The following is a 16480-nucleotide window of genomic DNA, read 5'->3' as shown; positions in this document are numbered from 1 at the left end:
ACTGCAATACTCAAAATTTCTTTTTGATCATAGAGCTCAATGGGTAACTACCACTTCCAGAACACCATTATTTAGTATTTATTGAATCTATTTAAATACCTACATTACCTGGTTACTGAATGCCTCAAAATGAGAAATGTTGCCATCACTTCTAAAGAAAGTGTGGCTGGGGCACAGTCTTTGAGGTGGTGGAGAGGTTCATTATGTTTTAAATATCATAAGTGATAACACGCATTTTAGTTCTCCCAATCCCCCATGTTTTCCTGGAATAAAAACTGAAGGATCTAGAATTTTGCAGCTGATTATTTTAAAAACTAAGCCATGAACTCACTTGTGCAAATTTGCATACAGGTTGTGCTATAAGAAATTTTTAAATCAACTTAAACCAATACAAAAGGAAATATAGCTTAAATCTTGTATCACCAACTTCTGCTATCAGATTACCCTCAGGTAATTTATGAAATACATACAAACGTACCTATATAAGTGTTTAAGTGATCTTTAACTTATTTGATTAATTACAACAGAGCATTAAGGAGCAATGCAGGTGCCTAAACATAGAAATCCAGTGCTATTTTAGATGCCTGAGGGTATCCCACCACAGCTTTCAACTGCTGCTATAGAAGGCATTAAGTCATCTGTCACACCTGCTAGCCCTGATAGATGTCTCAGGTACACAATGCATCTAAAATGGCATTAGATGTCTATGTTTAGGCTTCTGATTTTTTTCCTTGGTGCCTACAGAAAGTGCAAATGAAGACTAGAATTTGTGTCCCAGAGTCTGTCATTTATTTCCAACACAAGCACTAAGGAAGCAGCAGAAGTGTGAAATCTTTACATTGTCTTACTAATGTACATTTCCACTCTATCCTAAGCAGATCATTCTCTGGCAGAGTATACAGTCTGCTCTGTATTACTATGAGCAAAACCCACTGCAAAAAGGGAACCTGGTACAGCTTTTTATGTGGTTAAATAGTATCTCGGTTCCAAAAATTGAATTGGATTTACAAGAGACAGAAGGATGAAATGCCCCCCTTCATCCACGGTTCAAGTGGAATCAGTCTCCTGCTTGTTCTGCTTGCAATTTATTTGTGGCACTGCATGGGGAAAAATATTTCCCCTGCATTTCTTAACTATTTGCGCCCTCTGCAATGTCCATCTTGACACTTCTATTTGGACTATCTAGAAAGAAGAAACTAAACCAAGGTCATGGCAAAGTCTGAAAATGCCATGTTCTGAATGTTGCCATATTCAGATTTCAGACAGACAGAATCACAGAATGTCCCATGTTGGAGGGAACCAAAATGATCATCAGGTCCAGACCCTGGCTCCACACAGGACAACCCCAAAATCCAACCAACCATCTGTCTGAAAGCGCTGTCCAAATGCTTCTTGAACTCCAGCAGGCTCAGTGCCATGACCGCTTTCCCCAGGCAGCCTGTCCCAGTGCCCGACCACCCTCTTAGTGAAAAACCTTTCCCTAACACCTAGGCAGATCCTTGCTTGTCCCAGCTCCATGCCATTCCCTCAGGTCCTGTCACTGTCCCCAGAGAGCAGAGCTCAGTGCCTGCCCCTCCGCTCCCCTCGTGAGAAAGTTGCAGGCCACCATGAGGCCTGCCCTCAGCCTGCTCAGCTCCGGGCTGAACAAACCAAGGGAGTTCATCCACTCCTCATACACCTGGCCCTCCAGACCCTTCAAAATCTCCATAGCCCTCCCTTGGAGGTTCTTTAATAGTTGTATGTCCTTCTTATGTTGTGTTGCTCAAAACTGCACACAGCACTCGAGGTGACACCTTTCCAGCACAGAGCAGAACGATCCCTTCTGTCAACTGACTAGCAATGCTGTGCCTGATGCACCCCAGGATACAGCTGGCCCTCCTGGCCACCAGGGCGCAGTGCTGGGTCATGAGCAGCTTGCCAACGACCAAAACCCCCAGACTCCTTTCTGTGGGGCTGCTCTCCAGCCTCCCAGCCTGCAGAGATAACCAGGGTTGCTCTGTCCCAGGACCTTCATATAACACGCCATCTGTTTTAGCTGGGTTCCTACTCTGAAACTTATTTTGTTGGGCACACACAAACAATATTCAGACTTGAATATTCTTCTCAGCATTGTTGCAAGAAAAGATGCGTAAAGTAGAAACAAATTGTGTGGGTATAAATCTCTAGTTATCCATAACTCCTGTCTTTATTTCAAAACTCTTGAACTGTGCTTTATTCACGTTTACTTCTGTAGCCGTGTATATTATAATGCTGTCATAAATATTTTTAATAATACCTTTTGACAAAATTAAAACCATCATAGTTTTACACCAGTCATTGAAAATACCCAAGGGAATTCTACACAAAAGAAAATATTTTAAAATGACAACAGAAATGATTGCTTATCTCAGGCACTTTCTTGGTCACATGAATTTTCTCTAAGACAGTATAATTGTTCTCAAAATTGTTTATGGACAACTGGTATTAATCTACAAATTTTGACAAACAGTTAGTTTACCCCTATAATGAAACACTAAAGAAGTAATAAATTCACTGAATCTTTACAAGTAGTTGTATAGCTCTGTTTTCCTTTCTGGTTTTACAGTTACTTTAAGGTATAAAAGTGCTTTATATAACTTCGATATCCATTTAAGAACTTGGCATATACGTTTACTATTACAAATACCAGTAACATGCATAATTTGTTTCAAAGTAATACATTAATTTAGATATTGAATAACTTGAGAAAAATAGAATATTTCTGTTATGAAGGGGCAAATCCCAAGTCACTGACAAACATGAAATAAAGTTATTTTGGACCTCATCTTCATTCTCAACCACGAAGACATCACGTAGCTGATTAACCTTCAGCATCCCATCAGCTCTGTAGCAGCCAGCCCACCCAAGAGATGGCATGAAGCAGCCACAGAGAGCCACCAGCTCAGCCCTACTGATAACCACCTTGTTCACCACACTCCAAATCATGCCACAGAAGCAGCGGTCAAAGAGCCACAAATGAACTGCATGTCAAGGGTAGCAGGAGAAAAATCTAACAAATGCATAGATTTGGAGACCATTCTATGCTGGAATGGAGAAAAGCTAGAATTCATTGCCATTATAACTTGAATGAACAATTGCAAGCTCATCAACTGGATAGGAAGGAACTCTACTCACAGTCTTGCCATGGTAGGCATTTAAAAAAAAAAAAAAAAAAAAGAAACCACAAAGCAGATAAGAAAAAGAAGCCGTTTATGTCCATGTCATGTTATGAAATCTGTAGGTTAAAAGAATATACAGGAAAAAAGAAAAAAGAAAAACACAACACTACAACAACAACAAAAAATACAAACCCTGGTTACCTAGAACATAGGATTTCAAAACACCTCTAAGCAATTTCCCTAATTGCCTACATAATCACATGTTCATCTGTTGAAGATGGAAGGAAAAGTAGAGTCATAGAATCATAGAATATCCCGAGTTGGAAGGGACTCGTACTGATCATCAAGTCCAACTCCTGGCACCACACAGGTCTACCCAAAATTTAGGCCGTGTGACTAAGTGCACAGTCCAATTGCTTCTTAAATTCAGACAGGCTTGGTGCGGTGACTGCCTCACTGGGGAGCCTGTTCCAGTGTGCAACCACCCTCTCAGTGAAGAACTTGTTCCTGATGTCAAGCCTATACTTCCCCTGCCTCAGCATGACACCATTCCCGCAGGTCCTATCACTGGTGTTTACAGAGAATAGGTCACTTGCCTCTCCACTCCCCCTTGCAAGGAAGTTGTAGACCGCGATGAGGTCCCCCCTCAGCCTCCTCCTCTCCAGTGCCCTCAACCGCTCCTTGTATGTCTTTCCCTCTAGACCCTTCACCGTCTTCGTCACCCTCCTCTGGACACTCTCCAACAGTTGAATGTCCTTTTTGTACTGTGGTGCCCAGAACTGCACACAGTACTCAAAGTGAGGCCGGACCAATGCAGAGTAGAGCAGGATAATCTCTTCTCTCAACCGACTAGCAATGCTGTGCTTGGTGCACCCCAGGATCTGGTTGGCCCTCCTGGCTGCCAGGGCACACTGCTGGCTCATATTCAACTTGCTACCATCCACAAACCCCAGATCCCTCTCTGCAGGGCTGCTCTCCAGCATCTTATCGCCCAGTCTGTACGTAAAGCCAGGGTTGCCCCATCCCAGGTGCAAGACCCAGCACTTGCTTTTGTTAAACTTCATGTGGTTGGTGATCGCCGAGCTCTCCAATCTGTCCAGGTCTCTCTGCAAGGCCTTTCCACCCTCATCAGAGTCCACAACTCCTCCAAGTTTGATGTCGTCGGCAAATTTGCTCAGAACACCTTCTAGTCCTACAAAATACCTTTTCGCTTTAGACCACCTGCTTGAACTTAACTAAGCTGATTATTGTTATAGTGTTTATATTGCAGCAGCACCTATGATGAAAGATGCATATAATCCTTTAAGGCTGGTAATCTGTCTAATAGTCATTTCACAGCTTATATGAAACAAGCTGATGTAAAAGCAACAAATGAAATCTCTTGAACACTCAAGAGATTTGTCATAAACAACAAAAAAGGCTGAAGGAGCTTTCAAACTAAGATTTTTCTTTGGACCTGTCCCTCTTCCCAGGACTACAAATCCAAGATACACACGCTCTGCCACACCATAGCATTTTTTAATTTTTTTTTCCTCTTCTTCTCCTTTTTTAATTCTTTATGGATCACAAAATCACCCAATAACTAGAGAAAAAAATACAAGTCCCCCAGTACTGAGTTTATTAATGCAGCTTAGAGTGTGAACAAATAACTCCTGATCATGTTTTCAAGTGATACTATTGCAAATGTTTTCTGTTTGTTGTGGGTAATACTGATTTATGTAACCAAAGCCTGTGATGAAGATGGTCCAACACTTTTATGCTGCTTATTTCAGTAATATACAACTCCTTTATCCACACTGGAATATACAGCAACAAATAAAAGACAACAAACTCAAGACATTAAATATAATTGTAGTTCCTTTTTATTACCGTGCATAATACCACCGCTACAGCCTTACTTTCTTTCTTTCTCTCTGTTCCCCTCCCCCTCCAAGTTTCAGAAATCTTTAGCAAAATGACTTTCCATTACCCAATTCCACTTCCACAAATTTTCCACATTTCTGACAATACTATCTTAGGGGGAAGGAAGAAAAAAAAAAAACACATGCCATTTTTTTCTGTACTGAAAATGGAAGGACCAGGAATATTTTGTTGCCATGTTTTTTTTTTTTGGTTGGTTGTTTTCTTTGAAAGAAGCAATGTTTTCAACTGAAAAGCAGTTTAGACAGAATTTTGAAAATTTCCACGTATTGATTTAGAATATATACTAGACACCAAGTCTACATTGCTACACTGCTTAGTAACTAGTATCACATATTTTTGTAGCTTGCTGGAATTATCCAAAGTACGAAAGACCTGATCAGCTTTACCATTATGTTTTATACTCTTTGTAAGAGTAATACATTCAGGAAGTAGAGCACATGCCCCTGCTTAGATTCCAATGCTCACAACAGTGATCTGGCATAATACAATTTTTGTTGTAATTAACATATAATTTCAGTCTGATTTTTTTCCCCAAGTCAAGAGGATGATATTAAGTATTTATTAAGTAGGAAAACTAATGTACTACAAGCCAGACAGAGGAAAAAAAAAAGTAAACCGTTCCAGATTTTACATTCCCTTATTTTTTTCCTCCTTTTATTTCAGGTGATATACAATTCCCAACAGCTATTTTATGCAACACAAGAAGCTACTTTTAAAGAGTGTATTTTTATTGTCTAGACTACTCAACTTTCAGAAAAACTCTTCGCACAAACAAAGCCCTAAGATTGATGATAATTAAATGACAAAAGATGGGTTAGTAACCTGAGGTGTACATTTTCAGCCAGGAGAGACACAGTTAATAGGAAGACTTCATTGTAAGGAAAAATAATGTGCATAATTCAACAGCTATGCCATTCCACGCACACATAATTAACAAGTCTTCAGCTCATTAGCAGGCTGTATAAAATACATATAATATGCTGTGCAAAACTGATTGAGAATAAAAAGCTTCTCATGCATTAAAATAAATTATTTAAATTGTTTTGAAAGAGTGGTATCAGTAGCGTTTAAGGTTATGGTTCCCAAACCTGCTCATGACTCCATCTCTTTACAACGGCCACTTTTACTCTCTTGGTTTTCAACAAATATCTTGCCATGCTAATCCTAGCGTAATACATCTGATCAGTGACTGCTAAAATTCTGCTACATCACTTAAAGATGAATAGGACCAAGGGAGTACAAATGACTGCATCAGACAGCACCATGTAAGCACTAATTCCCCAAAGGAATTACACAGTACACAGTATCACACTGCATACATATTTCAATATCAATGTAGAATGTGTATTTTTGAGGTCAACTCGTTTAGCATACATACAATAATCTCTTTACTTGGCGATACATTAATTAGTAGATTGGACAATATCGTGTTCTTTCTTTAGAAATGATAAATAGAGGGCAGTATATCGTTGCACCTGATGATCTGATGATACCCGCACTTATATCTAATGAGACCTTGAAACTACTAAAGTGTTTCTCAAGGGACAAAACAGTTACTCCTGAACTGTAGTGACACCTCCTGGCAACAGCCCGAGAAGGTCTTTTCCCACAGAACTTTTTCTCCAGACAAGGGTTCTTAAGGATTTCAGCCAAAAGGCAACAAACATGCTGCTCCCTCCAGCCTGGCTTCAAAGGCACATTGCTCAGAATACCAAGCAGAATTTTCTGATTTTTAACTACTACTGACATTTTAGAAATTGAGAGGCTAAGACACAGGAATACCAGAGTCTAAGATCTCTAGATTTATTGTACCACACACTGGCCTTTCTTGTGTGGCTGGAAAAATAGCTGCAAAACCTAATCAACTAGCAGCTTAATTCATACCATGAATCTTGCAAAGTGTTTTCTCACTTCTCTGTGAAACCCTGTCTGTTTGGTAAGAGTTTAGCTCTTTGCCCTCCACAGATTTCTGACAAATACTGTAAGCATTATTTTGGTAAGAATAATATAAACTAGGATAAACAAACAAACAAACAAAAACACACACACAACAAAAAGACTTAAGAGTAGTTATAGCCCCAAAATACATAGGAAAAATATTTTTCACTGCTGTGGTGTAGTTAGCAAATTCAGTATAAGTTGAAAATTCTATAAAACGGATAACAATTGTTTATGTGCATTGTGAAACACACTAAATAACACAATAGAAGAAATTAAATAAATTATTCCTAATCTTTGCAGCAGCTCTGAGCAGGGGACTTACAGGCAGGGGGACACCCACCAACTAAAGGAAGCACCCCACATTCAAAAATCCTACAGAATCTACCTCTTGAATACCTCATCAGTTCAGGTGAAAGTCAGACAGCAAGTTTGTTTGATAGATTAAGTTTAGCTTACTGAATAAAAACAAGTACATTTTCGATTGTTTTAATCAGTGAACTGTTTTTTGTTGTTGTTGTTGTTTTTTCCTACAGTACAACTATCCAGCATTTTGAAGAACTTGATTGCTCTCATTATACATTTCTGTTATGTCTTTTGTGCTGCCTTTATACAGTACCATTTTCTTTATACTTAACTAAGAGAAGAAAGCTGAATTTTCCTCTGTTTTCTTTTGTATCCTTCTCCTCCCCCCAACATCTTCAGAGGTAATTTTGATTTATTTTTTATTTTTTTTTTTTTTAAGTACTTTGCATACATTGCAAGGCAATCAAGAAAATTCATTTGACAAACTGGATTATAGACTGTCTGCCAGAAATTAAAGTGGCAACAGCTTTTTCAACAATTTCTCAATGACTATGTCTGTTAAATGCTCACAGCACACTGAAATAACACATCCATAAGAAGTATTTTACATTTACAACTTAAATAAAGGAAAAAAGCCCCACAAAAATTATTTACTTCCTCTTTACAAATACAAAATTAAGTTGTAAATTTTTTTTTTCCTTTTCCTTAAACAATTGAAAGCCTGACAAGGCAAATCCCCACTTGGTGATTAATTGCAATCTTCAAAAACTCCATGCTCCCAGAAAATGAGCTAAGCCATGTATGCGATCATTTCTACAAGGTAAAATAGTTACAGAACAGCGTTGCTTCTCAACTTGTAGTGCTTTAAGATTTAACTGCATTTTGTCTTCACTCCACCTTGTTCCCAAGCAGATACATGCTTACACATATAGCAATCTCTTTCACTCCCTGCATCTATCCACCAATAGAGATCTCTTCCAATTGTGAGTAACACAGTCATCGTACACTGGATTGCTACTGAAATCTTCGATACCAACATTATCACATATTTTCTCCCTCTCACTCACACACTTGTAGACCTGCTAGTTGTACACCCACAGATGTAATTCCTTTTCAATGCATAGTCCCTTCCTCCAAGGCATTCACAAGTATACTGCATACAAAAGTACTTTGTGGGAGTTCTTGAACTACTGCATATGCAGGAGACCTGGCAGCAGAGCACTCCATTTGTGTTCATATTGTTTTTCTTAATTAACTAACTTTAGTATCAATGCAGTGCTGTACAGGCACAAACTAGTAGTACTGGGCACCTATCTGCACAGTATAAAATGTTAAGGACTATCCTTGGGGTATCAAAGGTAGGATGGGTGCCTATCGAAGGTTGCCCAACACCATCAATTACAGGAGACTTTTATAGGTATAGCTCGGTATAGCTTTGCAAAAGCGTCATTATGCCAAAATTTTACACAAGGGAATAAAAATCATATATATTTTTTTTTTTGTTCTCTCAAATAAATGCTTCATCAGCATTGCATAGTTTACTAAATACAGTTTGCTAAGAGAAATTGAGAATGTGTTAACAAGAACAAAACATGCCTGAGAAAATCTGAGACGCTCCTATTTGGTGGAGAGTCCTGGCATTTAAAAATGTTGTCATTCTTATCAACACGCTCTAATGAAATAAATTTTTCACAAGGAAAAAGAGAAGCTAGTCTACTTTATAAGCATGGGAAATTCTCTATAGAGATTTACAGTTTAGCAGCTGCATTCTCTGGACATTTAGCACATGCTCAATGTATTTTATCTCGCATGTTCAAGAACATAGCAATTGTTTTTTTCTGGTGGATCCAGCACAGCTTTGGCTACCTAGGCAAGCAGCAGGTAAGACTCTTCATAACTTCAAGCAGTTTGGAGAAAGAATGGGTTTTTGTTAGCTTTTAGTGAAAAGGAGTGAAAGTTGACTCATGACCAGAATACAATAGGAGTAAGGAGGCTATAGAGCAAACAAGTGAGATTGTGTGGAAAGTAAAAGTGAGAGTAATAGAGAAACACTGGGGTCAGTGACCTACATAGGAAGTGGGAACAGGGACTGGGAGCCTGTTAGGAAAGATCAGTGACCAGGCAAGATCTGTGAGAAACAGCTTTGGAATGGAAAAATGAAAGGGAGGTGACGGGTGAACAGTGGAGAAGTCTGGAACAAGAACTCAGGTCATCTTTGTATGGGGCACTGGAGACAAAATATGTATTGCAAATAAAGTGCCCAGTTGCCAGGACCTGTATCTCAATGAGTGGATTGGAATGTTCTTTCAGATCTGAATGAGATCCAAGATTGCTGGGATCAAGAGTAGAATGTCAGCAGATCTTGCGAAGTATTTGCCATCTTCTCTACTAACAAAGTTCAAGAAGAAGCAGTTATTTTCCTTACCAGTTCAATATTTCTGGTGAAACACACTTGCCTGGGGATTCAAGGGTTCAAACCCTGCTCAGAGACCAAGGAAAAGGACAAAAATCCCTAACTTCCCTCCCCCCCTTTTTTTTTTTTTTTTAAAAAAAAAAAAAAAAGACTATGAAAGTAACACAAAGGAGCATAAAGGCAATATTTAAAAATAAATAAATAGTAGTGCTATACATTCGCACACTGGAATTGACAAGCCTGCTGGTAGTTTCAGCCTACTTACTCCTATCTAAACAAAACAAAGTGAGTTTATATATAATCCCCAATTTTTTCTTTTCTGGTAAAAGCTGTAATGTTTGCCATCAAAAGACAGAAGACTGAAGGAAGATTCCACCGATAAATGCAATCCAAAGTTGCATGAGAGAACCCAATCTAATCCTGTATTTTAATATTTGTATGTGCTGCAAGGCACCCATCCATAGGCATAGTACCTACATATCATCACACACAACACCAGAGCTACTGCTTTTCTGAAAATTCATTCTGTAGCTGTGAAGCACAATAAGAACATAGATTTGACTAATAACACTTCTGATTTAATAGCAGGGTAAGAATAATAGTCAGTAAATGGCAGGCAGGAAGGGTTGACACACAGAACAGGACTGGCAATTCACAAGAATTTTTTGGGAGAAAAATGGCATAGTGCAATTGAGTTTCATCTGGAGATTGTCTAGAAAAGATAAGTTCAAGTTTTAAAGTTTTGGACACTTGAATTTGTGATTGTTTGTATAAAATGTGAAAAATCTCAGGATATGAAATAGTAAGAGAAATTACTTCACAAGGCTTCGCATTATAAACCCACATTCTCATGCTAACTTTTTGTGTAATTTTTTATTGTTTGCTGAAATATCCCATCTTGATCTTTTGCTTTGCAAAGAAGTTGTTTTCCCTTCCTTCCAAAGGTGATTTTTCTTTTTAATTCTGCAGCCATAGACAGGTTCATTCACCTGTTCTTTGAATTATGGGAAAGTGAAAGAAGTATTACTTGCTTGAAATGGCAGAAGCAGAAGTGGATCTCCTTGCTTCAACCCCAATTCCAAAATGCTGCTCTTTATGATCTGACATTTTCAGGTTGGCTAGGTCTGACTCAATCCTGTGCTCTTTCATTATATGTGAAGAACTCACTCTCTTTCCTTACCTCCCTTTCCCTCCTCAAATACACATAAATGAGGCTGGAACACTTAAAATATATTTTGTATCTTGGGCTAATATTGAAATGACAACAATATTTCCCATTATGAACTAGCAAGAAGCTACCACCCATGAAGAAAATCCAGGGTGGGACTGCTCCTTTCTTGAGCAGCTGTAATAAAGCAGAACTCTGTACTTGAGGCTCTCACAAAAAGCTTCTATTACAATTTTTTGGATAAAACTAAGCTCTGTGGAAGGGAATAGATCAAGAAAAACTTCTGTGCCTTGGAAGGCTAGCAACGAAAAAAGAGAAAGGCTGTTAATTTGAGAAGATGCCTTTTATTCTAGAAAAAAAAAAAAAAAAGAGACTGCATCTGCAGTCTGTCAGTCAAATTTTTAACAAAGAAAACTAGGACCACATACATCATTTACATGAACTGTGCAATGGTTCTGCCCTTGCACAGACAGATAATTCAAATCCTTAAGCACCGATTCTGCTGGCTATCAAGTCCATGGATGGATCACCCCATTCCATAGAACCATTGTCTCTTCTCAGGGGTGAGTTCACATACAGTATTAGTGGCACGAAAATTGAAGTTCAAAAACAACACGTGCTACAGCTGGAGAAAGAAAATGTGTGCTGCCACAATGTCACGACTAGCTCTGAAGTGGGAGAAGTTGTAGGTGTAAAGAGATCTTAGAGGTGGTGAGCAAACCGAACAGCTGGACTGGAAAAAATTGGCTAGACTACAGGATACAGAAGTGGTGTATCAGTGGGAGAAGTTATTAATGAATCTGAAATATTTCTGAGAACTGAGGGAAGATGATCAAAACCAGAAGTGGCAGACTAAAGAAAGGCAAAAGTTGACTTTGTAACGGGAGTTACAACCTAACTGAACACACAGGGTGGCTTCAGTGGAAACTAAGCTCACAGAAAAGAGTCAGGGAGATGGAAAGGTGAGCTCTCATTAGTGAAAAAAGTTAGGAATAAGTAACTGAAGCTTCTTAAAAATACTACTGTAAAACTGATAGGAACTCCTACTCAAGAAAGAACTCAAAAGCCTCTCTTATAAGCAGAGATCTTTCCCACTCAAGCTAAAGGAACAGTCCCTCAGCTAAGGGCACCATGAACACTTACTGTGTTTGCACGCCTGCCACAAGAGCAGAACACAGTGAGAAACACAATGCCCAAAAACCTCATCTTAAACATCTGAATTGTATGATAAAGTCAAGTGATCTTCAGCATACAAGGGAAGAAATAGCTGTCTTATATCATCAGAAAAAAAAAGAAAAAAAAAAGAAAAAAAAAGAAAAAAAAAGAAAAAAAAAGAAAAAAAAAGAAAAAAAAAGAAAAAAAAAGAAAAAAAAAGAAAAAAAAAGAAAAAAAAGAAAAAAAAGAAAAAAAAAGAAAAAAAAAGAAAAAAAAAGAAAAAAAACACCCCCGTAGTTCTCTCGTAGAGAGTTTCTAGCTCTAAAACAGTCAGATATCAGCCTTCAGAAACAGTGCACCTTTCTCCCCTCTTCTTTTACTTTGATTTATAATCTTCAAGATTTGTCTGGTTTTCTTGATACCATTTACATTAGTTCACTATTAAGTTACCCACATCAGTTTGAGATGCAGATTTTTCTCCATTAAAACTTTACTCCCCTTGTATCAGACATCCTTACTGCCTGCTTTCTGCCATGGAAGAGAGTTGGGCATTAAGCACTTCCTTGAAGATCACCAATACTTTATTACTTCTGATCCATCCTAGAACTCTTTTTATGACCTGCAGCTCCTGCAGAGGGACACTCTCTTGTAGTTCCCACCTCAGTTCAGTCCCACAGCAATTCAGTCAAGGATCACCCAGAGTAGCAGGGACAATCAGTGTAACTGCCGTGTGGCACGGGGAGTCCCACAAAACAACAAATACCATGGTACACTTTCTCCAGCCCTGGAGAACAGACCCTGGCTTTTATAAAAGGGTCTCCTGCATTTTAAATACACATAGGTTTGAATTAATCTAAGAATATAGTGTCACAGTAGGAATTAAGCCTCAAGATAAAGTACTGAGAGACAATAGTTAAAAATAAATTTAAAACATTTGCAAGGAGCAGCAGAGTTCAGTGAGAAATTGCCACTAAGCATCTCCAGTAAACAAGCAAGGACATCAGCCCCCTTCTCTGTCTACATCCCCAAAGCAACCACCTTGTTTTATCTGCAGTGGCGCAGCCTATCAGCCTTTGGGCCTGATGGATGTTCACCTACAGCGGGCATGGCCAGCAAGAAGATGACATGGGCATCACTGCTGTCTGCCTTGACCACCACTGCCACACAGCCAAGGGGACTGAACAGAAGGGGAAATGAAACTGAACTCGAGACCCCCCAGGTTTCAAAACCCCCCAATGTTTGGAAACTGACAGACCACACTGTGCAGTGCCAAGAATAGTTATGAACCAAGGCATTCAAAGGTTGTAAGTTGTCCTGGACCCATAAACATAGCCCATTTCCACTGGCCCATAGAGAATGAAATAACCTTAGAAGAACAGCGGCCATTAGAAATAGAAAAATAAGTAGAAAGCGCATAGAGAATGAAATAGCATTAGAAGAATGTTAGCCATTACACATCATAGTTAAGTAAGAGCAATTTGTTAAAGATAACATTTATCTAAAAGGCACAGACCAAGAGATATTTATTCTTAGCATCCTGATGTGTTAAGCTGAGCAATATTTATATATGATGTGCATTAAAATTAGCATATCACTCTTTGACCTTTGGAAATTTGACCTCTCTGCCTTTTGAGACAATTGGCAAGCCTGACCTTCCCTGGCATGTTACCCACCCTTAACTCTTCCAAGATCCAACAGGCTGCTACCAGCCCCTTCCCACAGCTTCCCCCACTTCCCAGCAGAAAGTTCTCTAACCTGAGCCCACCGGGGTGTTTAAACACAGTCTTACAAGACAGAAGTAGACCAACAAAAGATCTGGAGCTAGCAGAGAATTAATTTCAGAACAATGCCTTTTTTATTTATTATTGTTTTTACAGTCAAGCCATAATCAGAAAACATGTGAGTAACAGTACACAAATAACTCCCTATTTTGGGGTCCTGAAAAGTTTCAGCAATCACTGGTGGCATAATGAACGTTTGCAATTCATTAGATTCCATTTAAAAATGCAAAGCACGCCATGACATCAACGATGTTCTCTTCATCTTAACAAAGACTATTATACTTCAAGTTCTTCTGACAGAAGTAGCATGTTTAAAAATATATATTTCTTTTCTACAGTATAATATTTACAATGGTGTGCCCATATTTGAATTTAAATTAACTGTATTAACATCATACTTCAAGCAAGACTGTGCTCTGCTAATTATCCCAAAGAGCTTCAAAATTTTTACGGTATATTTATTGCATTTATATCTTCTTCATAAACTTACTGATCTTGTTTATATAATTTTGCAAATTACAAGATGTGTAGGATAACTATTTAAATGAACTAAAAATTGTGCCATGGACAGATCCTTCATAGATTTACAATTTGTAGCCGTCAATCTTCCTACATCTGCTAGATAACAAAACAACAGTTCTTTTCTTCATGCAGACGAGCAAATTCAATAAACATTGGTAAGGGTTCTTTAGCAAAAGAAAGAAATCTCTAGTTCTCCACAGTCTATTAAACTCTTTCTTACATACATCTAAACTCCTTTGTTTTTCTCAGGAAAGGAAAAATATATATATTATAGGAATCCTGTGTATTCAAGCACCATTTTAAACCAAAACCAAAAAAAACCCAACCAAAACCAAAAACACCCTGCTTTTGCTGATCGCTAAATGTTTTGGCATAGAGGAAAAATACGTGACCAAGAAAGCAGGGTGGGGATATGCCTTAAAAGAGACGCACAGACTTGCAACTCACATCTTATAATTGAGGAACGCAATTGTAATTGAGAACCTAGAATGATCATTAAACGTAGCCAAGCTTTTGTACGTCACTTTCTCTCTTAACCGAGACCTGCCTGAAACAGACCAAGTTCTGTTAACATTTGAAAAAGAACACAAACAGTAAAAGGATTGATGTTGAATGAATCCTATACATTCGAAGTTGGGAAAAGAATAAGGGCACTGCTTATATTTCCCCCCCCCCCCTTTTTCTTAAGATGAGGGCAGAAACTGAACTGTAGCTACAAACGCTGCTAATGATTGGATCAGAGACCAACATCTATGGCGACAGGCAAGAAAATGAATTTAATCAATAGAAAATCAATGCGAAAAGGGCAATAAATTGGAAAACAAAAACAAATTGCTACAACAGCAGAAAGGGAATAAACGGATATATTGATGACAAATAAGGCAAACATTTTCTTCCTGTAAAAAGCTTATATCCCGTTTCAGAAATCACTTCAAGCCTTCCTCCTCCTTCAAAGGAATTACATAGCACTTTCCGTAGCCACACCACCAGCTCCGTGCCAAGGATTTCCCCTTTCCAACCGAACTCCCAGTTAGACAGAGGGGTGCCCGGGCTGCTCCTCCCGGGGACCACAGACTCCGTGCTCCGGCATGCCGCCCTCCTCCGTCAGCCCCCCGAAGCCCCAAGCACGCCCGGTGCGGCGGGGCGGCTGCTCCTGCCGCCAGGCAGCGATCGCTGCGCACAGGCGGGGAAGGGCCGCGGAGTCCCCCCGCGCTCACGACGGCCAAGGCCGGGGCCAGGGGGGGCAGCGCCCGGGAAGGGCACCAGTCGGCGGCGAGGGCTCGCCGCAGGAAGCTCGGCTCCGCACCCGCCGGCCGCGGGGGCCAAGGTGCTGGCGGCCTCTGCGGAGCCCCTGGCAGAGGCGGGGCGGGGACGCCCGCCCGGGAAGCTAACAGCGGGGGCAGCGTCCCCGCGCCCCGCCGAACCTCCGGCTGCGGGGACGGCCGGAAAGTGACAGCGCCCGCGGGCACCGCACGGCTCCGCGCCGCCAGCACCGGGGACAGACGCGCATCCCCCGGCTCTCCCCAGCCCAGCTGGGCCCCCTCTCACCCCCAGCGGAAAACAATGGGCAGGGGGCGCGGCTCGCCCCGCGCAGCGCCCGGCACCCCGGCGGGGCCAACTCCGCGGCGGCAGCAGCGGGGTGGCGATGAATATGCGGCGGCGGCGGCAGGACTTACGGGGGCTGCAACGGGGCAGAGCGCGACTCCGGGCGCGGCTGGCGACGCGGCGAACTCCGCGACTGGCGGCAGGGGCCGACCCCGAGCGGCCGCGCTCCGCTCCGCTCCGCTCCGCGCCCCGCCCCGCACCTGCCCGGCCCCGCCCCGCGCGGGCCCCATTGTCCGCGGCACCTGCCCGGCCCCGCCCCGCCCTCCCCTTTGGCTCCTGCCCGGGACGCGGCCGCCATCCCCCGCCGAGCCCCCGCCGAGCCCCCGCCGAGCCCCCGCCGAGCCCCCGCCGAGCCCCCGCCGCCCCGCTCCCAACTTCGCCGGGGCTCGCTTCTTCCGTTCGGCACCCGCAGACTCGGCAGCAATGACTTTGGGAACGCTCCAGCTCTCAGTCAGCACCGGAGGCGGTTAGCTCCAAATCTGAACCTCGAAGTGTACATTTCAGCTCGCTTTTTGCAGCTTGTTTTATTTCT

At 41.1% G+C, this 16480-nt stretch overlaps 1 protein-coding gene across 4 annotated transcripts in view; it reads right to left on the bottom strand.

The window, feature by feature from the left end:
• Nucleotides 1-16116, bottom strand: part of SEMA6D (semaphorin 6D) — a 237279-nt gene extending 221163 nt beyond the window's left edge. For 2 of the 4 annotated variants that reach the window (XM_082769260.1, XM_082769265.1), the window contains exon 1: nt 16020-16116. The gene's annotated coding sequence lies outside the window, so the exon portion shown is untranslated. The remainder of the gene's footprint in view (nt 1-16019) is intronic. The other 2 variants (XM_082769261.1, XM_082769262.1) reach the window with 1 other exon arrangement.
• Between the last annotated feature and the right edge of the window lie 364 nt (nt 16117-16480).

The sequence above is a fragment of the Aythya marila genome, assembly GCF_965140915.1.
Source record: "Aythya marila genome assembly, chromosome: 11".
NCBI lineage: Eukaryota > Metazoa > Chordata > Aves > Anseriformes > Anatidae > Aythya > Aythya marila.
Note: the sequence above shows the minus strand (reverse complement) of the source record. Positions and strands in the feature narration are given on the sequence as shown.